Here is a 16,782-nt window from a genome sequence, read left to right on the forward strand (position 1 = left end):
GCTGCCGCGCCGCCCTCTGGGCAGGGCAGGAGCATGGGCCCAACTACCCCGGCATTCCGCCTCCTCCCTGCCACCCGGCTCAGACCGTGGGCCCATCTACCCTGGCATCCTGCCTCCTCCCTGTTGCTCCGCATCAGCCCCATGGGCCCATCTACCCCGGCATCCCGCCTCCTCCCTGTCGCCTGGCTCAGACCATGGGCCCATCTACCCCGGCATCCTGCCTCCTCCCTGCTGCTCCACATCAGCTACATGGGGCCCATCTACCCTGGCATCCTGCCTCCTCCCTGCCACCCGGCTCAGACCACGGGCCCATCTATCCCAGCCTTCTGCCTCCTCCCTGCTGCCTGGCTCAGACCATGGGTCCATCCACCCCAGCATCCCGCCTCCTCCCTGCTGCCTGGCTCAGACCATGGGTCCATCCACCCCAGCATCCCGCCTCCTCCCTGCTGCCCGGCTCAGACCACGGGCCCATGTACCCCAGCCTCCCGCCTCCTCCCTGCTGCCTGGCTCAGACCACGGGCCCATCTACCCCGGCATCCCACCTCCTCCCTGCCCACGCCCGAGTAGCGGAGCCTGTGCAGCGATCGGCAGAGCTGGCTTTGTCGGGGAGAGGGCGTCCCCCCACGCCCAGCCCCTCCCCCAGGCTGGGCACTGCCATCTGCTGCCCCCGGGCAGCGCAGGGCGATCAGGCCGCCGTGATTAGCTCTAATCTGCTTTTGTGCGAACGCGGCTTACACAGTCCTGCGGGGCCCCCCTGGGGGCACGTCCACACAGGGAGAAAAGACCCGCAGCCGGCCCGGGTCAAGGGCTCCGTCTCCCGGGGCTCGGCCGGCGGGGCTAAAAAACTGTGGTGATTTTTCGGCCCCACGGCCTGGGTCAGGTGCAGGTTTCTGTTGTCCCGGTGTGGACGCCCGGGGCCGGACGCGGGGCCTTTGCAACCACCCGACCCGTCCCCCAAGTCGCTCCCGGTGCAGACCTGACCGAAATCCCGCCCCTCGCGGCGTCCCGGTTCACGCCTCTGGTCGGGGAAAACACCGGCGTCTTTCCGGTGCGAGCGCGTCTTCAGCCCCCAGACGCCGGGTCGCGTCGGCCCGTTCGTCTGCTGAGCCGCCAACAACACCGATTTCAGGGGCCTGGCTTCCCGGAGACCCCCCCAGCCCCGGCCTGGAGCGCCAATCCGCCGCCTTTGCTCCCGGATGGCTGTGTTTACACGGAGCCGGGTTAAAATGAATTGTTGCTCGGTCAACCGGATGGGCGACCCTGCTTCTTTTATTTCCCACTCCCGCCCGCTGCCAACTTTCTCGGGACCAAATGAGCTGGGGTGGGGGCGTCCACCCAGATAATGCCCGTGCCCACCCCTACCCCGGCGTTCCTTTGCCTTGTGCCGCTGGAGTGGCTGCCAGCAGTAGTAGCTTGTTATCCCCTTGGTGGAGGGGGATGGCTGGTGCCAGTCACTCCCCTTCTGCTCCCCGGGCTCCTCCACCAGTCTCTGCCCTCCTGTCCCCTCGGTTCCCAGTCCCGCTCCCCTGCCCCCCAGGCTGTGTTCCTCCTGCGTCCCCTCTGCCCCACAGCCCCCCCCCGCTCACCTGGGCACCCTTGCTCAGTGGGAACCCGCGCCTGCCTCACCTCACAGCCTGGTGTGGGGCTAGTGCCAGGGGCTCCTCCCTGGGGCTGCTCAGCCCGCACCCGGGGTCCTCCGAGTTCCCTCCCAGCCAGCTGGGGTCAACATGCCCCCCCCACTTTCCCTGTCAACGGGGCTGGGTGGTGGAAGGGAACAGCCAATCCATGGAGACACCCCTCTCTCCCTCCCTGACACCCCCCCAAACACACAACCCCCCCCACCTCACACAACCTCTCTCACAACTCCTTGCAACCCAATGCGCAGACCGCACCCCCCCCACACCCTGTCCCACGCATGCCTACCCCCCCATCCCTGCTTGTCTCCCCATACAACAGGTATCTGCATAGCCCCCCCCCCCGACCACAGACAGCCCCCCCAGCACAGGTACACCCCCCCCCATTGTACTCCCTCCGCACACAACTCCACAGGTGCACCCTCCCCCTTGCAACACCCCCCAGCTCTGGACCCTGCCCTCCTCCCCCCCCCCCGACGTGCGCATGGACACTAGGCCTCTACGCATGCTAACAACCGCGCTCCTACCCACCACTCAGCCTCTCCACACAATCTCTCCACGCAACACCTCCACACACACAACTTCCACGCACAAATCCCAACACACAACCGCTACACCCCCATACAACCCCAACCTACACACACACCCCTTCACCTCCCCAACACACACAAATCCCGACACACAACCTCTACATACACCCTACACCCACACACCTTCCACAGACACCCCCACACAACCAATACATAACCTCCACACACGCATCCCAACATGCAACCCACACACACATTCCCTCCTACAGCCCCCATCGCCTCTGTGCACCGCCATTGCCCCATAGATGCTGGCACCTCCAACACAAAACCTCTGCACACACCCCCTCTACGCACACACCCCCTCTACACACACACACACACACACACAACCTCCACATACAAATCCCAACACACAACCTCTACATGCGTCCCTACACACGCCCTCCACAGACACACACATTCACCCTCCGTGCACATCCCAACATACAACCTCTCCACAACCGCCACACACAAATCCCAACACACACCCCCCTCCACCCCCAGACACACACACAACCTCTGCACAAATCCCAAAACACACACCCCGTACAACCTCCGTGCACACCCACACCGAACCTCCACCCCCCCCCACAGCCTCCACGTACAGATCCCAGCGCGCAATCTCTACACATAATCTACACGCACACACCATCCACAGACACCGCAACATACAACCTCCATGCACAAATCCCAACACACACGCCCCCACGCCTCCCACGTGCCTTACGCACACGCCCTCCATGCACAAATCCCAACACACACCCTCTACACCCCTCACGCCCTCAACACACGACCTCTACGCACACACCACACAATCTTCATGCATGCCCCCACACAAAACACACACAACCTCTACACCCACCCGCACATCCACCCACCGCCTGCTCTCCACCCCCCCCCCCCCCCATGCACAGCTTGCTCTAACACACACCAACACACAACCTGGTCTCCCCACACACAGACCCACACCCAACCTGCCCAGTGCGCGCACCCCCACGTCCCCCACAGCCTGCAAGTGCGGCCAGCTGCACGGCTCCCGGCTAGCACCCTCTGCGTGTGCCCCCGTGATCCCCCATCACCCCGTGCGCTGCCATTGCCCCATAGACGCTGGCACCCCCACATACCCTCGGCACCCCATCTCCCTCCTGCAACCCCTCTGCCCCCCCATCTCACCCCCACGGCCCCTGGCAACCCATTAGTCACCATCTTCCCCCTAGCACTCCCCCCCCCGCCCCGCCAGCACTCCCGTCTGCTCGCGCTGCTTCCCCGGCACCGTCTGCCCGGCTCAGCCGGGAACCGGCCACCGCCGTGCTCCTGCCCCCCCCCCCCAGCCCGTCCCAGCTCCCCCCACCCCCAGGACCCATAAGCTGATTAGCTCGGCAAAGACACAGGGTGAGGATTATGGGTGTTAACCGCCCCCCCGCCCCCCCCCCCCCCGGCCCCATCCCCAGGTGCTGGCAGCCCCGTCCACACAAGCCGCACAGACCTGCCGCTCTCGGGGGGCCCAGCCGGTGCAGGGGGACCCCACGGCCAGAGACCAGCTCTGCAGGACCTGGGGCTCTGCGGTGTGGGCACCCTGTTTAACCCGGGGACCTCCCAAGGACAAGCAGTGCCCCCCCAGGATTGGACGGGGATCCCCACCCCCACGCTGCTATTTCTTTGCTCACCCCCATTTTGGGATTCTCCCCCAACAGCCCCGTCCGGGGCCTGGAATATTTCGGACAGCGTCCGTGAGTCGCCCGGACCACAGAGCCAGGTAAGGGACTGGGGCGAGGACTCTGGGGTGTGTTGGGTTGGAGTGGGGTGGGGCTGGGAGCCAGGACTCCTGGGTTCTCTCCCTGGCTCTGGGAGGGCATTGGGGTCTAGTGGTAAGAGCGGGGCAGGGGGCTGGGAGCCAGGACTCCTGGGTCCTTTTCAGTTACTTGCTGGGTGAATTCTGGTTATTCGCTGGTTTTGCCAGATTTCCCCGGTAGAAAACAAGATTTGGAGAGGGGGGCATCCCTGCTTCTTGTGCCTGTCGAGTGCTCTGGGTGCCAGCCTGGGCGGAGAGCCCCCCAACACACTTCAAGGGGGGGCACAGTCTAACTTCCCAGAGGGGGGGCAGCAGAGAAGGGGCTTGGAGCTAGGAGACACAGGGGGTGCAGTGGGGAGCTGTCTGCCCCAGGGGGAGGGCGCAGAGTTTGTTGGGGGGGCGGGGGATAGAGGACAGGGGCCGATCCTGCCCTGCCAGTGGGTGGAGGGAGTTGGCTGCCAGCGGTGGGGGGATTAGGCCGGCTCACACCTGTCCGTCTCGATAAGCGGCTCTGCTGGGCCCCTGGGGGGTGTGGGTGAGTGTGGCCTGGGAAGCGCAGGGTTAAATGTTAAAGCCAATTAATAACACAGCCGGCCTGCCCACTGGTGGAGAGAGCTGGGGGCCTGCCCCGGCCTGGGCAGGATGGAGTGTATGGGGGGGATGCAGATAGGGGTGAAAGAGGAGGGATGGGGTATATGGGGGGGATGGCTGGAGGGATGGGGGATGGGATGTATGGGGGGTGTTATTGTAGGGTCTCTGGGGTCGCTGGGGCTGTGTGAGCTGGTGTGTGTGTTGTGGGGTCTCCGGGGGGGCGGTGGCTGCGTCTGCGGGTGTGTTATTGTAGGGTCTCTGGGGGTCCTGGGCCTGCGTGTGCGGCTGTGTTATTGTAGGGTCTCTGGGCCTGCGTGTGCGGCTGTGTTATTGTAGGGTCTCTGGGCCTGCGTGTGTGTGTGTGTGTGTGTGTTGTTGTTTTTGTAGGGTCTCTGGTGGCGCTGGTCCCCTCAGTATGTTACTGTAGGGTCTCTGGGCCTGCCCCACAAGCCTGCATTGCTCCGGCCCTTGGGGTGGGGGGAGGGTATGCTAGCCATGGGCCCCAGACCAGAGATACCCCCTATGTATCCCACTCTCCCATTTGCTTTCAGAGTAACGTGGTGTGTGTGTGTGTGTGTGTGGAGGAGCAGCATCAGCCAATCGGCTACCGGAGCACTGGGGGGATTGTATGCCGGGGGAAGGGGGGATGGTCCCCTGCATGGGATGTAGGCTGCTCTGTGTGTGTGTGTGTATCTAGGCCAGTCTGCTACCGGTCCCTAACCCTGTGAACTGGAACTGGGTGGATTTTTTTTTTTTTTTTTGGCGGGCGAACACCACTATTTACCTCTCTCCATTCAGAAAACTGACCATTTATTCCCACCCTTTGTTTCCTGTCTTTTAACCAGTTACCGATCCATGAGAGGACCTTCCCTCTTATCGCACGACAGCTTACTTTGCGTAAGAGCCTTTGGTGAGGCACCTTGTTGACGGCTTTCTGAAAATCTAAGCACACTATAACCACTGGGTCCCCCCCCGACATGCGTGTCGACCCCCTCAAAGAATTCTAGTAGATTGGCGAGGTGTGATTTTCCTTTACAAAAACCACGTTGACTCTTCCCCCGCAAGAAATCGTGTTCATTTCTGCATCTGATCATTCGGCTCTTTACTAGAGTTTTACCAATTTCCCTGGTACTGAAATTAGGCTGAAATCCCTGCTTGTAATTGCCAGGCGCCATCCTGGCTGACCTCTTTGATCTATTTCTGGGCGGATCATGTCCGGTAGACATCACAGCCCTTCAAATACGTGGGGGTGATCTTTTAGCCGCTTTGCGGCAGGAGGCCACGGTGCCTCGTCGGCTCTGGAGGCGTCTTTTGGTCTTGCTTGTGGGTCTGTTGTGTGAATTGTTTGGCCCGGGTGTCGTGCCAGGAGCTGTGAGCGGTGGCGTCTGTACTATTGGCAGTTTCCGCCAGGAAACGTTTCCGTGCAATCTGCACTGTCGCAGCGGCGTTCAGGTCATGCCAGCGTTTGGTTTTCGTTTAGCTTTGGCTGCGATTTTGCTTTCTCCCCTTGCGTAAAGCCGAGGGAGTCCTTGCAACCTCGTGTCATGGCTGGGGCAGATAGAGGGGGCCGGGATCAATCAGGGGCTGCGAGGAAAGCTGTCAGTCTGGACTTCTGAGGCGGGACTTCCTGTGACTCCACAAGAACTATGCGGTGATGCGTTTGGCCCTACCGTGGCTGCCCGGTCCCATGCCCTGAATGCCCAATAGATAGCGGCGCATCAGCCAGTTGGGTTCTGTGCGTCTGTCTCATCTCGGTCCCCGGGGTTCGCCTGAGCGTTTCTTTTTGCTGCATTGGTATCACGCGTCCGCCCTTTGGGCAGGATTGACAGGGGCTTGGGCGCTAATTTTGCGTCCATCTGCAGCCGGGCTTCCTGAGCGTGCTCGCCTCTTTCCTCTCCGTTATTCACCCAGCGCGAGTTAGTTCCTCTCTGGGAGAAGAGTCGTTCAGGAGGGCCAGGCGGAGCCGAGCTGGGGGGTGAATTGGTGCTGGGAGACGTTAATGGCGGCCATCGACCGGTGCTTTGAGCTGTAGACAACTGTAGAGGTGTCGGAAGTCGGGGCTGCCCTAACCGGCTGTCAGTGGCTTGGCATGTCCCCCGTTTTCCCACCATTCCCCCTTCCAATTTTCCCCCCAAATGAATAGGATTAAGAACATAAGAACAGCCATACTGGGTCAGACCAAGGTCCATCTAGCCCAATGTCCTGTCTACCAACAGTGGCCAATGTGAGGTGCTTCAGATGGAATGAACAGAACAGGTCATCATCAAGTGATCCATTCCCAGCTTCTGGCAAACAGAGCTAGGGATGCCATCCCTGCCCAGCCCGGCTAATAGCCACTGATGGACCCATCCTCCATGAAAGTATCTAGTTCTTTTTTGAACCCTGTTATAGTCTTGGCCTTCACAACATCCTCTGGCAAGGAGTTCCACAGGTTGACTGTGTGTTGTGTGAAGAAATACTTCCTTTTGCTTGTTTTAAACCTGCTGCCCATTAATTTCATTGGGTGACCCCTAGTTCTTGTGTTATGAGAAGGAATAAATAACACTTCCTTATTTACTTTCTCCACACCAGTCATGACTTTATAGATTTCTGTCATATCTCCCCCCCCCGTAGTCACCTCTTTTCCAAGATGGAAAGTTCTAGTCTTATTCATCTCTCCTCATACAGAAGAGGACCCCTAATCATTTTTGTTGCACTTCTCTGAACCTTTTCCAATTCCAATATATCTTTTTTTGAGATGGGGTGACCACATCTGCACGCAGTATTCAAGGTGTGGACGTACCATGGATTTACATAGAGGCAACATGATATTTTCTGCCTTATTATCTATCCCTTTCCTAATGATTCCCAACGTTCGGCTGGCTTCTTTGACTGCTGCTGCACATTGAGTGGATGATCTCAGAGAACTATCCACAATGACTCCAAGATCTCTTCCTTGAGTGTTATCAGCTAATTTAGACCCCATCATTTTATCAGTATAGTTGGGATTATGTTTTCCAATTTGCATTGATCAACATTAATTCTGCCCAGGGAAGCCTGGAAGAGTCCCTGAAATTTTGGAGGAGGTGGGTGCGGCATTCAAAAGCGGTCGCATCCCACCCCTAATGGAGAAATGCCGTCCCGTTGAGCGCAAGGCCTGTGGTTGACCAAGATGCTTGAGTCAGATGCCTCGGCAGCCTGGCAACACGCTGGTCTGTCACTTCTCCGGATATTTCGCCTCACTGGCAGAAGAGTGATCCGTTGCTCATCGACTTCAAGGCCAGGATGCAGGCCAGAGAACAGCCCCCTGATAATTCCCAGAGCAGATCTTCTAGAAAAAACAGCCAATCTGGATTCAAAACAAGTGCCAATGACGAAGAATCCGCTGGGACCTTTGGCAAATTCTCCCCAGGAGTTAATTACTGTCAGTCACAGTTAAAAATTTACACCTTATTTCCCATCTGAATTTGTCTAGCTTCAACTCCCAGGTGTTGGACCATAATCTACCAACCTTTCTCGGCTTTATTAAATGTGTCCCCCCCGCAAACTGGGGTCAAGTCACCCTATAAAAGTCTCTGTAAGCTAAATAGCTGGAACATGTACCTGGAGCTTATCATGAATAAGGCCGGTTTTCTAACCCTTGAATCATTCTCGTGGAACTTCTTTGATCCCCTCCGCAAATTAGCCACTTCCTCCTTGAATTGGGGCCACCAGATCCGGACACAGGATCCCGGCGGTGGCCGCACCAGGGCCAAATCCAGATGTAAAGTCACCTCTCTGCTCCTACTCCAGATTCCCCAATTTATACACCGCAGGGTCACGTTAGCTCTTTGGGCCGCAGCGTTGCGCCGGGAGCTCGCATTCAGCCGATTCTCCGCCACCAACCCCTGAATGTTTTCCCGAGTCCCTGCTCCCCAGGAGGGAGTCCCCCAGCCTGGAGATCTGGCCAGCATTCTCTGTTCCTAGCTATAGTTACACTAAGCTCCTTTCATGTAGGGCATTTTTTTGGGGGGGGGTGGGTTGAGACGGTCTTCTCCCGCTCGGCTTATGACCTGGCTGATGCTGTCGGAACAGCTGGGCGCCTGTACCCGGAACAGCTCGCCATTCGGCCCGCTCCTTTCCCTGTCAACCGAGAGCCTCCGGGTGGGCTAATCGCTTCGATGGGTTAAGGGTTGACTCGCATGGCGTGTTAGTACCGGGGGCTGTACAGAGCCACAGTCAGTGTGTTGCTGGCCGAGGTCCGAGCTGCCACGGGACGAGAACACCTCGCTGCTGGCAATCTCCCTCCCCTTAACCTCTGGGGGTGCCTCTGGACCTCCCCTGGCCCCACTGCAGGGTGGGGGCAGCCCAGCCCCTATGCGCTCCACGGTAATTTCGGACAGCCCCCCCCCCCCCCCCGCACACACTGCCTGGACCCACGGGACCCTGCTGGGGGGCAGCCAGTGGGAGTGAGGGGGGCCTGCGTTCAGTGCTGCCCAAGGCTGGGGATGGGCATGGCAGCTGAACGGGGCAGTGGGGGAGGGAGGCAGCTGGGGAAGGGGCTCTCCTCTTTGCCTGTGGCAGGGAGCACCCCGGGGGCTGGTTCTGCACAGGCCCAGCTGTGAGCAGGGGTCAGATAGAAGGAGCTGGGGGTGACTCGGGGGGGGGGGGGGGCTGCGTGCCCCAGTGGGTCCCGTCCATCCCCATCCATCACCCTGTAGCTGTACAGCTGTCTTTTCTCCATCTGTATGTCTGTCCATCCATCCATTCATTCATCCCCTTCACGCCCCTTTCTCCGTCCATCAGTCCATCCATTCATCCCCCTCATGTCCCTTTCTCCATCCATCCATCCATTTCCCTCACTCACCTTTCTCCATCCGTCCGTCCATCCATCCCCCTCCCCCTTCTCCTTCTGTCTGTCCATCCGCCCGACCCCCTCACTCCCCCTTTTCCATCCGCCCGTCCCCCTCATGCCCTTTTCTCCCTCCGTCCACAGTGGGGTGAAGCATGATATTTAAAAGAGCTGTTTCTCTGGGGCCCCACCCAAGCAAAGTCTCCCCCAAGGAGTGGTGGCCCATGTTTTTAACTGTAGCTGCCAGCCTAGAGATCTCCCGGTTGTGGTGTTGAATCTCGAGTTTGCCTTTTATCTCCCAAAGTTCTGAGCCTTTGCAGCTCAGCTTGTAAAGAGGGATGAGTTAATCGTCCGTGAATGGCTGTGAGACCCACTCCCAGTGAAATGGGGGAACCCCCTTGGGGAGCTCAGGATAGGCTTTCAAATGTTGAACAGTCCATGTAGGCACAGGAAATTTAACATCACAACTAACAATGGTGTTACAGAAACAGCGATTAACGTACGGCCCTGTGGGTTGATTACAGTGTCCGTTAATTGATCCAATATTGCGTCTCGTTCTTACTCACACACAAGCTTTACCCACTAGACAATAACAGACTCCTCTTCCTGGATACCATCGAAGGAGCTGTGAGACTTATTCCCAGGTTGTGGGAAGAAGCATTTGTCCTGTTCCTCCAATGTTTGGTTTTCACAGATAGAGCCCAAACCTTCTTTTCTCCACCACCCCTTTACATTTACTGTGTTCCACACATTATTCTGTCTGCCAGGCCCATGTGCTAGGATCTCTGGAGTCCATTGCTGAGTTATCATTCATCTGTAATCGCAGTGGGCCTACTGGGTGGATTACTCTAATTTCTTTGCCTGCCCCAGTTATCAGGAATAACTGCAAGCTTTGCTGGTGGTGATTGTACGAAGCGTTAACTAGTCTTTCCCCCCGGGCCGGAGGACTAATTCTTCCTCCGTCACATGGGGCCGAATCAAGTTGATTGCCTCCAGGGGAATTTGTCCTGCTATGGCTTGCCGAATCATTCCCATGACTACGTTTTGGGTGAAAACCTGAGCTTGTCCCATGCTGAGGTCAATGAGACGTTGTTCTGGAGGGACTGTACACCAGACATCATTAACTCTTCATCTTTTTCTATGCGTCTTTCCCACCCGGGAAATACCTTACTGATTAACTGCTCTTCCTTACTTAACTGTTTCAAAGATGCTGTTAATGGAGTTCCCATCTTCCCTATATTTTCGGTGGCATATGATAGTTTATTAGCCAGAACTTCTATGTGGCATCAACCAAAGAGATTCCTGTTCCTACAGGTGCAATCCAATCACTTAATTCCCTTTTTTACTCTGTTTACATGGTCGGCCCCTTGCCACATTCTTACCCATTCATCCCAACCCTTATGGCTAGTTCCAGTCAAGGGAGTGCATACAGGTGCTATGTGAGAGATATTCATGCCTTCAGAGTGGATTTGAACCTCCTTCAGAGAAGTCTGAGGTTGAAGAACCAAATCTTCTTGTTGATCCAGTTTCAACACACGGGGTCCTGAAATTGGGGCTCTTAAACATCGGAGGGGAGCGAGGTTTGTGATCAGAGAATCAAAATTTAAAACTGTTTTTTGTTGCTGGCCCAGTTCCATTCTGTACAATCTGGGCTCATGGAATCCCTCCGAAATGGCAACGTGCCCATAGAATTTAAACCAAATTGTTGGCTTGAGCTTGTCGCAATGTATGCCCTTTAATGGAACTACCCAGTCTGGGGGACCTTGCTGAATCAAGTCCTGTCCAGCTAAAGTCCAGTTCGGCGGCTCCCAGTTTACGAGGAACCGTGTGATATTCTTGCCTGCTGGCGTGATCAGAGACAGCTACAGTTCATCTCCGGGTAACGGAGGTGTCTGGGTTCCGACGCTAATGACGACACGTAGGGACATGGTTGCTCTTGTGACGTTGCACTCCATAATGTTTTATGGAAATATGCTTATGAGTGTGAATATGATGTAACTGGAATATGCTTTAAGCAAAAGGTCTCTTGTAAGGTATCATTGCAAAGCTTATCTACTGAGCGTGTTCATCCTGTTTGTATGAATGTATCACTCTTGTATTTGAAACTAGGAATATGAAGGATTACTCTGTGGTCCTATTGTAATTATGCAAAGTGTGGGCCATTAATGGTGGTGTGGAATCTTGATGGCTCCCACTGACTAGGACAATTGGTTGTAAATAGCTCTGTTTACTTGCAAACCTTCCTGGGTAGGAAGAATGAGGTGTTAGTGACATGTGACCATGTCACGTGACACTGCAATCCATCTTAAACCTGGTGCTTTTCCATTTAGAAGTAGGGGGTGGGAACCTAGAGAGAGAGAAAAAATTCCCACCTTGTGCCAAAGATACTAAAGGGGGTGGAAAAATACGGGCGGGGTCCCAGTCATGAGAACACCCCTGCTTTCCACCTAAGATACCTGCTGGAACTAACAAGGACGGTACCAGGGGAAAGGATTGGGTCCAGACTCGGAAGGAGTCTAGTCTGTGAAAGAAGCTTATTGGAAGATCTCTGAGGGTGAGATTTTACCTGTAAACAGTTTCTTAACGTATTAGGCTTAGACTTGCATGTTTTTGCTTTATTTTGCTTTGTGACTGACTTTGTTCTGTTAGTACTTGAAACCACTTAAATCCTACTTTTTACGCTTAATAAAATCGCTTTTGTTTATTAATGAACCCAGAGTAAGTGATTAATACCTGGGGGAGCAAACAGCTGTGCAGATCTCTCTCTCTCTTTCTCTCTCTCTCTCTCTCGCTGTCTCTCTGTGTTATAGAGGGCGAACAGTTTGAGTTTACCCTGTATACGCTTTGTACTGAGTAAAACAGATTTATTTGGAGTTTGGATCCCATTGGGAACTGGGTGTCTGGGTGCTGGAGACAGGTGACCTGCTGAGCTGTTTTTAGGTAAAGTCTGCAGCTCTGGAGGCATGGACCAAACCCTGGGTCTGGGTTGCAGCAGGCTGGCGTGTCTGGCTCAACAAGGCAGGGTTCTGGAGTCCCGAGCTGGCAGGGAAAACGGGCTCTGAGGTAATTCCAGCATGTCAGGTGACAGTCCCAAGCGGGTCTCTGTGACCGAACCCATCACAGCTGCCCAAACAGTGGAGGAAACCAGGACTATCCTGCACCTTCTGTCACCCGGGAGGCTGTCACTGGTTGCGTTTAATGGTGACCACACCGGCTTAGAGAAGAATGGGATGGAGTCTGGCGTGGTCTTAGTTTCCTAACAAAACCTGAGCGATTCTGCGTGCAATTGGCAACGCTTTCCCGGGGGCAACCCGAGGAGTTGCCGACAGCTTAGAACTGGTAGCGATGCTGTAGGGCCAGGGGGTTGTTCCCATTTTCACAGAATCCATGAATGTGGCCCAGCAATTCTACATCCTGGGCTCCAGTTGGCAAGCACCTCCAGAGGTTCAGCGGGATCACAGGTTCAGCAGAGAGCCGGGACAACGTTTCCCCCGGGTAGTTACTGCCTCTGTTTGTTAGACCTGGTCTGTGGCTCTGGTGTGGTTTTTAGCAGCAGCAGCTTTGGCTAAAGCCATCAGCTTGGTTGTTCCATTTGCTTCCTCTGAGTGATTTTTCTGATGCCCCTTTGTGTGAGTCACCCAGGTGTCCCCAGTTTTTTCCTTTATCCGGGGTCTCCCTCTGGAGAGCCACCAAGGACTTCGAATATTTATGGATGCTCCGGTGTCCACTAGCACTTGGGCAAATATCCCTGTAGCCCTCACCGTGGGTCTGCCCCACACGTCGCAGTGAAGTCTTGTGAACAGCTGAGGAGGCTTGCAGGGACCTGGGCACCCCTCCTGCTTGGCCGACTCCCTCGAGAGTCTCCACTCAGAAGAGGGGGCAGGGATGTGGCTTTAGACAGGGAGTGGGCTTGGGGGATGCACTCCGTACTGGGGCAGTGGGTCGACTGGCAGAGTGAGGACCATCATTCGCAAATGTGATAGCCTGTACTGGCTCTGAGGTAGTCTTTTTGCTGATTTATCTTTTTAAGACGCCCGCCTCTCGCAGCAAATCCCCTGTCTGTTGGATTTTTGCCACTAGTTCATTCCAGGTTAAGTGTTCTAGACCCATAGCCCCCATGGCCTTTTTGTCTCAGAATTTAGTCCCGAGTAAGTGCTCTGTACTAGTTTGGGTCCCTGATAATGGGAAGTGATAATCCCATTCTCTTCTGGCTGGGGTAATGAATTCGAGAGAGCTGCCAGCATCTTCTTTCAAATTAGGTAAGCTGCAGGGGCCTCTCCTGGCTTCTGCTCTTTATAGAATATCAGGGTCGGAAGGGACCTCAGGAGGTGTCTAGTCCAACCCCCTGCTCAAAGCGGGACCAACCCAACTAAATCATCCCAGCCAGGGCTTTGTCTAAGGATGGAGATTCCACCACCTCCCTGGAGAACCCATTCCAGTGCTTCACCACCCTCCTAGTGAAATAATGTTTCCTAATATCCAACCTAGGACCTCCCCCACTGCAACTTGAGACCATTGCTCCTTGTTCTGTCATCTGCCACCACTGAGAACAGCCGAGCTCCATCCTCTTTGGGACCCCCCTTCAGGTAGCTGAAGGCTGCTATCAAATCCCCCCTCACTCTTCTCTTCTGCAGACTAAACAAGCCCAGTTCCCTCAGCCTCTCCTCGTAAGTCATGTGCCCCGGCCCCCTAATCATTTTTGTTGCCCTCCACTGGACTCTTTCCAATTTATCCACATCCCTTCTGTAGTGGGGGGACCAAAACTGGACGCAATACTCCAGGTGTGGCCTCACCAGTGCCGAATAGAAGGGAATAATCACTTCCCTCGATCTGCTGGCAATGCTCCTGCTAATACAGCCCAATATGCCGCTGGGTCTTCTTGGCAACAAGGGCATATTGCTGACTCCTAGCCAGCTTCTCATCTGCTGTAACCGCCAGGTCCTTTTCTGCAGAACTGCCGCTTAGCCAGTCGGTCCCCAGCCTGTAGCGGTGCCTGGGATTCTTCCGTCCTAAGTGCAGGACTCTGCACTTGTCCTTGTTGAACCTCATCACATTTCTTTTGGCCCAATCCTCTAATTTGTCTAGGTCCCTCAGGACCCTATCCCTACCCTCCAGAATATCTACCTCTCCTCCCAGCTTAGTGTCATCTGTGAATTTGTTGAGGGTGCAATCCACACCATGTCCAGATCGTTTTTGAAGATATTGAACGAAACCGGCCCCAGGACCGACCCCTGGGGCACTCGGCTTGATACTGGCTGCCAACTAGACATTGAGCCCGACGATCTAGACAGCTTTCTATCCACCTTGTAGTCCATTCATCCAGCCCATACTTCTTTAACTTGCTGGCAAGAATACTGTGGGAGACTGTATCAAAAGCTTTGCTAAAGTCAAGGTATATCACGTCCACCCCTTTCCCCATATCCACAGAGCCAGTTATCTCATAGAATCATAGAATATCAGGGTTGGAAGGGACCTCAGGAGGTCATCTAGTCCAACCCCCTGCTCAAAGCAGGACCAATCCCCAATTAAATCATCCCAGCCAGGACTTTGTCAAGCCTCATCATAGAAGGCAATCAGGTTGGTGAGGCATGACTTGCTCTTGGTGAATCCATGTTGACTGTTCCTGATCACCTTCCTCTCCTCCAAGTGCTTCAGAGTGGATTCCTTGAGGACCTGCTCCATGGTTTTGCCGGGGACTGAGTTGCGGCTGACCAGTCTGTAGTTCCCCGGATTCTCTTTCTTCCCTTTTTTAGAGATGGACACTACATTTGCCTTTTTCCAGTCATCCGGGACCTCCCTCAATTGCCACAAATTTTCAAAGATAATAGCCAGTGGCTCTGCAATTAAATCAGCCAACTCCCTCAGCACCCTCGGATGCATTAGATCTGGACCCATGGACTTGTGCACGTCCAGCTTTTCTAAATAGTCCTTAACTTATTCTTTCTCCACTGAGGACTGCTCACCCCTCCCCATACTGCGCTGCCCAGTGCCGCAGTCTGGGAGCTGACCATAAACTGAATTTATGGCCACTAAATTGGGCACACAATTTACTAATCTCTGCCTCACATTCCTGATGGCCTGCTGCTGCCTTATTCTCATCTACAAGGAAGCGAGCTGCTGCTCTCGCTTCTTCTAACAAAATTTTTGTGTGTGTTAACTCTTTCCTATACTTTTCTGCGTTCCTGTTCACCTTGTCTCCCTCGTCTTGCATATTTCTAACTACAGTCACCATTTTAAGCTTTTCTGTTATAAATTCACACCCGTCTGTCTCACATTTGTTCAAACACTGTTGTAACTGCTTGTTCTCCAGCTCCAGTTCCTGCCTTCCCTTTACCATTTCCACCCTGTCCAGACATGCGTAAAATAATGCCCATGCAGACACTGCATCCTTCGCGCTACCCCATCGCTTAAAGGTTGTGCAACATTGTTCAAAGCTCAGAAGCACTTTGGTCAGGGGATTCTCACCCTTAAAGCACCCCCTTTCCCAGGGGCATTTCCCCTTCTTCATTACCCCTCTCTCCAACCTGTTGGTTTTCTCCTGACTCAAACGAGGAGCCAAGCGGTTTTTTTTCCAGCCATCTCTATTCCCTTATTTTAATGATCCCTACCAAAAGCCCTGTCATGCAGTCAGAGTATTGCTCTAAAATCTTTACTTTTAAGGCACAACTCTTTAACTCCTTATTGCACGGTCCTACAGCTATTCTAAGCATGATTCTTAACTGAAAAGTTACAGGACGTTACAAAATATTCTATGAGAGAGAAAGAGACCTCGCTAAAGGAGCTTAGTCTGAAAAAGGAAGAGAGAGTTTGCGCAGGTCTGTGCCTCGGTTTCCCCACTCTACAGCAACTACTCAACAAGTAACACGTGATTAGGGTCATGGGCTGCTCGCATTCTCCACCAATTTATTACCAGTTTTGCCTGTTACTTTGGGGTATGCTCATTTATTACGGTTACTCTTCTGGGGGGTGGGGGGCATTTCTGTACTTCTATCAATGTCCTGCTTGTGTCACTTATGTTCTCATAGGGAGCTCTACTTCTCCCTGCTGCAAATACCCTCCCTATGGAGCTATCCTGCAGGACCTAGGTTTCCCAGGACTGGGTTCTTCCAGCCCCAGAATTAGATGAACACACATTAACAGAGTGCCTCTGAGAGGACCGGGTTAATCAGCACTCCCAAGCTGACCCCTGGACTCAGCCGGCTGGCTTGAACAGTACGGCCAAGCTGTCACCCTCATAGGCCCCTGGTTCAGCATGTCCCTATCCCCATTTTCGCGTTCTGGTAGTAACCCACTTGATGAGCAAACCCCACAGGATTTTTGGGCGCTGCAGGGACCTTTTAGCTTAGGTATGAGGAGTGTTGCTGCAGAGCGAATGAGGAAACCGAA

This window comes from Eretmochelys imbricata, chromosome 28 (genome assembly GCF_965152235.1).
Source record: "Eretmochelys imbricata isolate rEreImb1 chromosome 28, rEreImb1.hap1, whole genome shotgun sequence".
NCBI lineage: Eukaryota > Metazoa > Chordata > Testudines > Cheloniidae > Eretmochelys > Eretmochelys imbricata.